This window comes from Lathyrus oleraceus, chromosome 6 (genome assembly GCF_024323335.1).
Source record: "Lathyrus oleraceus cultivar Zhongwan6 chromosome 6, CAAS_Psat_ZW6_1.0, whole genome shotgun sequence".
In the NCBI taxonomy this organism is placed as follows: Eukaryota; Viridiplantae; Streptophyta; class Magnoliopsida; order Fabales; family Fabaceae; genus Lathyrus; species Lathyrus oleraceus.
The window spans coordinates 381,293,483-381,304,159 of record NC_066584.1 but is presented as its reverse complement, the minus strand read 5'-3'; the positions used below and the strand labels follow the sequence as shown (position 1 = coordinate 381,304,159).

At 32.2% G+C, this 10,677-nt stretch overlaps 1 pseudogene across 1 annotated transcript; it reads right to left on the bottom strand.

The window, feature by feature from the left end:
* Nucleotides 1-649: 649 nt before the first annotated feature.
* LOC127098227 (non-seed lectin-like) lies at nt 650-1,658 on the bottom strand (annotated as a pseudogene). The gene has a single exon (XR_007793313.1). The product of XR_007793313.1 is annotated as a non-seed lectin-like (transcript).
* Between the last annotated feature and the right edge of the window lie 9,019 nt (nt 1,659-10,677).

Sequence of the window (10,677 nt, the reverse complement as noted above, 5' to 3'; positions counted from 1 at the left end):
TATATTATTCTTGATATTATTGTTTAACATTCATCTTCTACATTTATTACTATTTTAACTTAAATTTATTATTATTCTTAAGTTTTTTTATTTTTTCAACTTTCAATTTTTTATTTTATAACAATTTACAAACAAATGCGTGTCCAAATTCTTATCTCACACAAAAACGTAAACCATACATACGCAAGTATTTAAATGATTTTCGCACTAAAATAAGATTATAAAATAAGATTATAGTTTTAATCTTTACATTCACCATGTTTGTAATTATTATTAAATTCTAAGGAAGTATCGTATTTGACAAAAGTGGTGTCATATAAATAGTTTGTAGCCAGCTATAATGTTTAGACAAATTTTGAATGGGTGAATTGGGACTCTAATCCAATCACTATGGCATTATGGCATTATAAGTATATATTAAAATGTATTTTTAGAGTTATACATGTACATACAAATTAGCTGTTACTATTCATATGATTTTAGTAGTTGATTTTTTTTTATAAATGGACAATACTTTTTATAATCCAAAATTGCTTAAAGAATAAATTTTAAATGATTTTGAAGTATAACATAATTTTTAGAGTCTGTTATTACGTTTTAGATATAAATTAACTAACCAAGTTAATTGAGAATGTAGAGTAAGAAACAATAATTGAAACAAGATCTTTATTTTAACAGAAAACACATAGAGGTCACATAAGCTGCTAGTATGCAGGGTCTTATTTAGAAATAGTAGAGGTAATTACTACAAACTGCTGGTAAGCATAGCTTGCAACAACAGTATTCATATGTCTGAGATACTGCTTGATGATTTTTCCAAGTGTGATGTGAATGACCATGAATGGATGTCATGTGCTACACCAGTTATTGAAGTAGAAGAAAAACCAAGCCTAACATCCTTGGGGAGCACAGCTTTTAAATCAATGTTTTGTGAAATGGTAGAAATTTGACCATTTGCATAAGTGACAACAACAGTCAATGTGTTAGAAGGAGAGTCATATATTATAGTTACTTTAGTGGATGAACCATTCACCCAGTTCCACGTCTCGGTCTTTAATGAAATTAAAGAGTTGACATCGATTCCAATATGATAGAAAATATTGATGGGATCAAAAAGATTGGGATAAAGGTCAAACTCTACACCAACGAACTGATTGATTGAAGATTTACTATCAACTACTCCCAGATATAAACTGTCTGAGTTGTTGGGAATCACAGTGTCCGGTGGTGCAATGAAAAAGATCAGCCCGTCAGTTGGAGCACGTCCTGCCGGGGACTGTACGACAAAAGAAAAGGAAGTGACAAAACTGGCAACATTGCCAGTTGCATCGTCCCAAAGGGTTAAGGGTGTTGTATATAAGGCACGACCGGTAGTTGGGAAAGTTACAGTTGGAGGAAGTGTTGTACTGTTGGTCAGTGCCAAGAAACCATTGGCTAAAATTTGTGCATCCCCTTGGAGGGTGATAGCAGAATTACCATGGGTGAACTTGGTGAAATTGAAGGACAGTGCTTGAACTGAGTTTATATTTGTGGCTAGCAAAACAATGACGACTGAAACAAGGGAGAATAGTCCACGAGTGGGAAGGTTTGTGCGATAAAAAGCCATTGTAGTACTTAGAAATTTTGATACCAAGTTATGAATGAGGATATACTTGGTTTCTCATATATTTATATGCACCAAAGTTTACTTTTGCTATCACAAATAATTAAAAATATTTGACAACGCCTATAAAGAGTGATGTTATATCTTAACATCTAAAAACAATTATTTATTAATAATATTGTCATTGAATTAAAGCATATAGTTAAAGTATTCAATATCATCCATAATAGTGATTAGAATTAGAAGTTACATGTTTTTTTTAAATTTATTCTGTAAAAATCCCTAAAAATAAATAAATAAAATAAGGCAATCAAATCGATGAGGGCAGAACTAATTAGGTTTGCAATTACTACATGTCATTTAAATTTAGCTTAATTATAATTTTGATTTTTTTAATGACATGTTAATGGTCATTATTAGAATATTAATTTATGTTATTTTTAGTTTAGTTTTTTAGAAACAAACTTAATGAATTATTTTTATTAAATAAAGGCTAAAAAATATTAAATTATAGTTTATTTTCTTCTCAAGTTAGACTTTAAAAAATATTTAGTATAAGAAATATTTTAATATCTAAACCAATTTTTATAAAGAGTGATGTTAGCTTAACATCTAAAACAATTATTGATTAATAATAGTATTATTGAATCAAAGCATATAGAGTTAGAGTATTCAATGTCATCTTAGAAGGAGAGTCATATAGTTTACTTCAGTTCTATATCGGTCTTGTCCCATAAAAAGCTATTGTATGTACTGTAAAATTTTGATACCAAGTTATAAATGAAATAATTAAAAATATTTGACAACTATTGTAAAGAGTGATGTTATATTAACATCCAAAAACAATTATTTGTTACTGATATTATGATTGAGTTAAAGCCTATAGAGTTAGAGTATTCAACATCACCATAGTAGTGATTAGAATGAGTATGATTGCTCAGTTTAAATTCGTTTTACAAAAGGTCCATAAATAAAGAAACGGGATACGACAGTCAAAATAACGAGGTTGATATAGAACTGATTTGCCAAAACTATATTTATTTAAACAAAAAAATTATCAAAAATTTATTTAAAGGCTGCAAAATAAACTACTCACTTATATATCAAAATCTTATCATTTCATTTAAAATTAATCTTTAAAAATAATAATTTTGACATTTTTAAATGTCTTTTGTCGATTATTTTGCTCTTCAAACATGTTTTTTATTAATAAATTTTATCTATAAAAATATTTTAAAAAGCATCAAGAATGTATTTGCAGTATTTCTCCATTTTAGTTATGATTTTATATATTTAAGAATAACAATTATAGTATTTTACACTCTAATAAAAATGATGACTTTTTATGTATAATCTAATTTTGTAGAAGAAAAAGAAGTTTTGTTGTCACATATGTGCATGTTGTCATAAAAAATGAGGATTTTTTATTTGTAATTTAATTTGATTAAAAATATTTTTATTTTTAAAATTATTTTTATAATACAAATATAAAAAAAATTATTAATCAATTTTATTATTGTATTAATCATAAAAATATATGTTTTTATCATGTATTTTACCTTTAATTCATTAATCAATTTTACTATTTCATTAACTAATAAATTCAATAACATAAACCGAATTCTGATATTAAAAAAATGAAATATAATAACAAATTTTTACACTCAATTAACCATAATTTAATTACTATATTTTATAATTTAATATCACAATTATATTTGTTATATTTTATATATTTCACAATTTAATATCAGAATGTGGTTAATGAAATGTTAAGAATGGTTATTATATTTCTTAATTTAACGTCAAAATTTGGATAATGATTATAGTAAATATTATTTTTTCTTTATTTAAAAAAAATTGAAATATTTGAGTATAAGTATTAATGTCATAAAATGGTGTGAAGATAACATATAAATGCACCACAGTTTGCTTTTTCTATCGTATATTATTAAAACTATTTGACAATTCTTGTAAAGTGTGATGTTATCTTAATTAACATCTAAAAATAAGCCGAATTTTTAAAATGTATAAAAAATTCAATATATAGATAATGTTGAGAAAAAAATATTTGTTTATATGTTGTAATTGAAGAAAAGAGGAAAAATATTTCCACAAAATTTATCGGATATAATTTTCAATAAAAAGTGTTATTTAATTAATACAATTTACACAAATCTTATTTCGAACCAGTCAAAGGTTTAGTAAAACACGTTTGATTACAAGGACCAACTCAAAGAGTCATTATGGAAAAACCATCGAACATATGGAACTTTGCTTGTGCTCTGAACACCAGATCCAAGCTACTGACACATTCATCATCGACATATCTAATCTAATCCGATGGTTCTTTGCAATTCGTGTCTAATTAGGTAGGAAGATTTAAACACCATACCATATATAAGCCTTGTCACACTATATAACAACTATTATCTCATTCTCACCCTTATAAATAACACCACTTGATTTAAATGTTAAAGTATTAATATTATAGGTTAACCTCATTCCATCGCACTCGAGATTCTTGCCACCATACTGACTTTCTAACTACATCGGACAAATTCTCCGTTCTTTCCCTGGAACAATGTGATCGTCGGTGGGAATATGTTTAAGAATTTTGAATTTTGAGTCTTTTAAATATGTTTTTTATTAGTCAGTTTTATAAATATTTTAAAAAGCATTAAGAATGTATTTGCACAATTTCACTATTTCAAATATGTTTTAATATATTTAAGTAACAATAATATTATTTACACATTTAAAGTAAAAAGTGAGGACTTTTTATTTATAATATAATTTTGAAAATGAGAATCAAGCTATGTTGTGACATATGCGCATGTAAAACGCGGAATGTTAGAAGACAAATGCACTTTCTGTATGGTCCCCCTATAGACTGTTCTTTGAATATAAATCCACAAGTTATTTAGGACCATGGCAGCCATATATGTCAGAAATTATTATAAAAAAACAAATTGGGGTTGGACGGACTAGATGTGAAATATAAGATTTTTTATTTAAGATTCAATTGGTTAAATTAATGATCGAATTATTTTTAAATAAATTATTTAAATGAAGTAAAATTTAACTTTAGAAAAAATTAAGAAACATGAAATTATAGTAAACAAATGTGAGTTGAACGATCATTGTTGAATGATTACGACGAATATTGAGTTAGACGATGATTGTTGAATGACGACGATCAATATTGCATTGGACGACGTGATTATGTTTGAAACAGACGACATAATGATTATTAAATGTGGTTGAAAAAAAACAAAATTATAATAGAGTGATATAATTAAAAAAATATATTGTTACTCTAAAAAACAAGTTTTTTTGTGTGAAGGATAAATACTAAAATTAATCAATGACAGGTATTTTTTTTAAAAAAATTCATTGTTTGTTACGTAAGAATCCATAACATTTTGTTTTGTGAGAATTCAAAACTTTTTCTTTTCGTTAGGTGAGAATATGTAAATTTTCATCAGTGTTATGGAAGAATCCATAACTTTCCTGTTGTTGTTTTTGTAACAATTCGGAACTTTTTCTTTTTGTTAAGTGAGAATATGTAACTTTTCATCAGTGTTATGGAAGAATCCATAACTTTCCTGTTGTTTTTGTGACAACTCAGAACCTTTTCTTTTCGTTACGTGAGAATCTGTAATTTTTCATCAGTGTTATGTGAGAAGCCATAACCTGTCTTTTGCCGCTGTTCTGTGAGAATCTAGAACCTTTTCTTTTTGTTACGTGAGAATCCGTAACTTTTCATTAGTGCTATGTGAGAATCATAACCTTCTTGTTGTTATTTGAGAATATAAAACCTTTTCTTTTCGTTACGTGAGAATCCGTAATTTTTCATCAATGTTATTGAGAAGCCATAACATGCCCTTTGTTGTTATTCTGTGAGAATCTGGAACCTTTTTTTTGTTACGTGAGAATCTGTAACTTTTCATCAATGTTAATCGATAACCTTCTTGTTGTTTTGTGAGAATCAGAAACCTTTTCTTTTCATGACGTGAGAATCCATAACTTCTCAACAGTGTTATGTGAGATGCCATAACCTGTCTTTTCTCGTTGTCCTGTAAGAATCTGGAACCTTTTCTTTTTATTACACACTACGCCAAAAACTGGAATAGACAGCGCACCTTAGAGGGCGCTTTATTACAAAAGCGCTCTCTAAAGTGAAGCGAAAAAATAAGGAGCAATAGACAGCGCACTTTAGAGGGCGCTTTTGTAATAAAGCGGCCTCTAAGGTGAAGCGAAAAAATAAGGAGGAGATAGAGGGACAACAATACATAACGCTTTTTAGAAAGCGCCCTCTAAGGTTACCCTTAGAGGGCGCTTTTAATAAAACGCTGTTATAAGTCCATGTGCATTTCCAGCTTATAAAGCGCTTTTGGAAAGCCTTAGAGAGCGCTTCCATAAGCGCCCTCTTAGGCCCCCTTTAGAGGGCGCTTTTTTAATAAAGCGCCCTCTAAGGTGAAGCGAAAAAATAAGGAGGAGATACCTTAGAGGGCGCTTTTAATAAAGCGCTGTTATAAGTCCATGTGCATTTCCAGCTTATAAAGCGCTTCTGGAAAGCCTTAGAGAGCGCTTCCATAAGCGCCCTCTTAGGCCCCCTTTAGAGGGCGCTTTTTTTCCACAAGCGCCCTCTAAGGCCCCCTTTAGTAAACATTAAAATTATAACATAATGCGCGTTTTGTTATTTCACTCTCTGTTATTTTCGTTCTTTTTCACGTTAGGGTTCTAAGGCGTTTTCCTTCCACCTCTGTTAGATCTACATTATTACTGCGCGTTTCCTCCTTCTATCAATCAAAGGTACACGATGCATACATTATTACTTTTACTATTGCTTTGTTTTAGCTTTGCCCAATTTCAGTTTTATGTTATTGTTTTACTATTGCTTTGTTTTAGCTGCGCGTTTACTATTGCTTTGTTTTAGCTTTGTTTTAGCGCATGCAATGGGACTACATTACCCAGTAGTTAGGGTTATACGACCTATGAACATCTGATTTTGTGTCAACACCAGTATCATTAGAAACCTAGGTCCGAATGTGTTTGAACTCTTCTGAAATTGTTTTTTATTTATTCTAATTAGTAATGGATAATACATGGATGTCTTCCAATCGATTATCGAGAGAGTACGAGAATGGGGTATCAGAATTCGTTAAGTTTGCCGTTGCGCATGTAACACCCCAATTAAAATAAGATAATTATTTAATTTAAATTAATATTTTTTTTATTAATTTAATTGAATAATTGGAATTTGGGATTATTATTACTATTATTTTGGAATAATAATTATTGGGATAATTATTTATTGGAAAATATATATAAGTTGGAATTAAGGAAAAAGTCCCATTTTGGAGTAAAAAGGTTTTTACGTGAAAAACAGAGAAGCGATCGTGAAAGAGGAAAAGGGCAAAGGCAGAGCAAGAGGAAGAAGGTTGGAGAAGAGAAGAGCTTGAAGCTTGAGATTTGCCGGATTAACTCAGGTAAGGGGGTGTTTCATCGGTTAAAGGGTATTATATGATAATATGTACTGGGTAGTGATAACCATTGTTTTATCTCTGATTGGATTGTTGTATGATGAATTTGTGAGCCAGTGGATGAATGAAATTAGATGATAATTGAAAGGGAATTCGTAGAAATTTAACATCTATGCACATAACAGCCAGTGGATGAATGAAATTAGATGATAATTGAAAGGGAATTCGTAGAAATTTAACATCTATGCACATAACAGCCAAATGACGTTCGCCATTATGCCTTCGGCGTTCGCCGTTTGGGTTTTTTTTCAGAATAAGAGCGTTTAACGCTAATGGCGTTCGCCATATCAGTTTGACAGACAGTTTTTCCAGAATGAGAGCGTGTAACGCTAATGGCGTTCGCCATTAGCCTAATGGCGTTCGCCATATCAGTTTGAAGGGCAGATTTCGCGTTTTAAACTCCCAGATGTGATATCGTGGTAATGTTGTTGTTGTTTTGTTGGGTCTTGAGTAGTATAGGCATTAGTAGAGTGTGCTAATACTGTTTTTGATTATGTGGCATGATATGATATGCTTATGTGATAATATACTGATGATGTGTGATGGTATGCATGATGCTGTGAATGTATCAGTTATGTGTGCACTTGTGAATAGACCGTTTTATGGCTTAGAGTGTGAGCATATGTCTATTCTTGAATTGTTGTTGATGATGTAGCATGGCTAGGTGATTAGCATGCATATTGTGGCCTTTATGGTGGTAGCTAATTCCCATTGTGAGGAATTAGTGAGTTAGTCATTATGGATTGTTGTCGATGTTTGCATGCTAGGTGAATTAGCGTGCATAGCATAGCCCTTGAGGGGTGGTAGCTAATTCCCGTGGTGAGGAATTAGTGAGTGAGTCACTAGGTCTCAAATGAGTGGGACTAGTTGGACTTGGTAGCCGTGCCTGGATTTGGACGGTGAGGTGAACTATATGTTCACAAATAGTCGGTACCGCATGCATGGAGTCTCATTGCATAATATGTGTATGGCGTATAATATGAATGGATGTATTCCAATATTATACGTGTGTTTGTATTGATATTGAGTATGAATATGAGTTGTATTGGTATTGAATATGATGTTTGAATTGATACTGCCGTTATTGAGTGTGTAGTCTGGTTAGAGTGATTTGATGCGTTAGTTACTTAACATTACATAATGTTGTATAATGCTTATTATATTGATTGAGGAACTCACCCTTACACCTATTTTTCAGGTAACGAGCAGTGAGTTGAATAGGAGCTAGTGCTTGGAGTCTAGTGTAGTCTCCTAGTGGGTCATGCTCTGATAGATGTAACATCGGGAAGGGATGTTTGAATATTTTATTGATTGGTTGTGAACCATTTTGCATGTAATATGTTACATGATGTGAATAATTGAATTGATTTTATCCGCTGCGTATTATGCAGATACTTTATAATTTGGATTAAATAAATGAGCATGACAGGATATTCTGATGATGGTTGTGAAATGATTGTGTGACACCCTTCGGGGCATAATTACTCTGATAGATATGTTGCTATTTTAATTGAAATATTTGGGGTATTTTAGAAGGGTGTTACAGCGCACGCCGAAGACCCCAGTAGAATGATATGTCCTTGCTTGGGTTGTTGTTATGGGAAACGGGTTGACGCAGTTCAGTTGACATCGCATCTAATGAGGCATGGAATTGATCAAAGTTATACATGTTGGAATTTGCATGGTGAGAAAAGTAACGAGAATGTTGAACCGGGTGATAGTACGACCTATGCCTCAAACTATAGTGGCGCAGATACATACGATTGTGATCGAGTTGAAGAGATTGCAGAAGCACTTGAAGGAGATCTTAAGGATTGTCCCGAAATGTTTGAGAGGTTGGTAAGTGATGCAGAGAAACTTTTGTATGATGGTTGCACTAAATTCACAAGATTGACTGCGGTATTAAAGTTGTACAACTTAAAGGCGGGCAATGGATGGTCGGATAAAAGTTTCACAGAGTTATTAGCCCTTTTGAAAGATATGCTTCCTGAGGATAATGTTCTTCCCAATCGAACATATGAGACCAAAAAGATGTTGTGCTCTATTGGCATGAGCTATGATAAGATACATGCATGTCCAAACGATTGCGTTTTGTTTCGAAATGAGTATGCATCGTTAAATGAGTGTCCTAAATGCGGTGTCTCGCAATTTAAGAACAAGTTGTCTCCAGCAAAAGTCTTGTGGTATTTTCCTGTTATTCCGAGATTTAGACGCATGTTTCGTAGTGAAACCGATTCAAGACACTTGACCTGGCATGCAGATGAAAGAATTATAGATGGAAAGTATCGACATCCGGCAGATTCACCACAGTGGTTGAAAATTGATAATGATTATCCTGAATTTGGAGAAGAATCAAGAAACCTTCGCTTGGCATTATCTACTGATGGAATGAACCCACACGGTATCCAGAGTATCTCACACAGTACATGGCCTGTGATTATTATGATTTATAACCTACCTCCATGGCTATGTATGAAGTGTAAGTACATGATGTTGTCTATGTTGATTTCTGGACCTAAACAACCAGGGAATGACATAGACGTGTACTTGAAGCCCTTAATCGAAGATTTAAAGATTTTGTGGGAGACCGGTGTGGAGGTTTATGATGGATATAGGAAAGAAAGTTTCAACTTGAGGGCGATGTTGTTTGGCACAATTAATGATTTTCCAGCATACGGAAATCTATCAGGGTATAGCATAAAAGGTCAATGTGCGTGTCCTATTTGTGAAGATAAAACAGATTGGAAGCGCTTGGAGTTTGGTCAGAAGAATGTCTTTCTCGGTCATCGGAGATTCTTAAATTCAAATCATCACTACCGTGGATGGAGAAAGGCGTTCAATGGAGAGACAGAATAAGGCAGAGCTCCACCTATATTGACGGGTGATCAAATTTTTGAAAAGGTGAAAGATTTGGATACTCAGTTTGGCAAGCCTTTTGCCCACACACTTGTCAAAAGTGGGTGGAAGAAGAGGTCAGTTTTTTTGGAATTGCCGTATTGGAAGTCCTTGTATGTGAGACATTTTCTTGATGTTATGCATATTGAAAAAAATGTATTTGAAAGTGTTATTGGCACGTTACTCAATATACAAGGAAAGTCTAAGGATGGCCTTAAGGCAAGAAAGGACTTGATAGCGATGGGAATAAGAACTGAATTAGGACCCTTGAAGAAAGGAAAACGAACATATCTACCGCCTGCTGCTTATACTCTATCTAGAAAGGAGAAAAAAACATTGTGTAAGTTTCTAAGTGAAGTTAAAGTTCCAGAAGGGTACTCTTTAGATATTAGAAGACTCGTGTCTATGAAAGACCTCAAGTTAAAGAGTTTAAAGACCCATGATTGCCATGTTATAATGGAACATTTTCTCCCAATAGGTATACGTTCTATTCTTCCAGAAAAAGTAAGAAGCTCTATAACTAAGTTGTGTTCTTTCTTCAAGTCAATTTGCAGTAAGGTGATCAATCCTGCGATCTTACCAATGTTGCAAAAAGAAATCGTTATTACTTTGTGTGAGCTTGAAATGTTT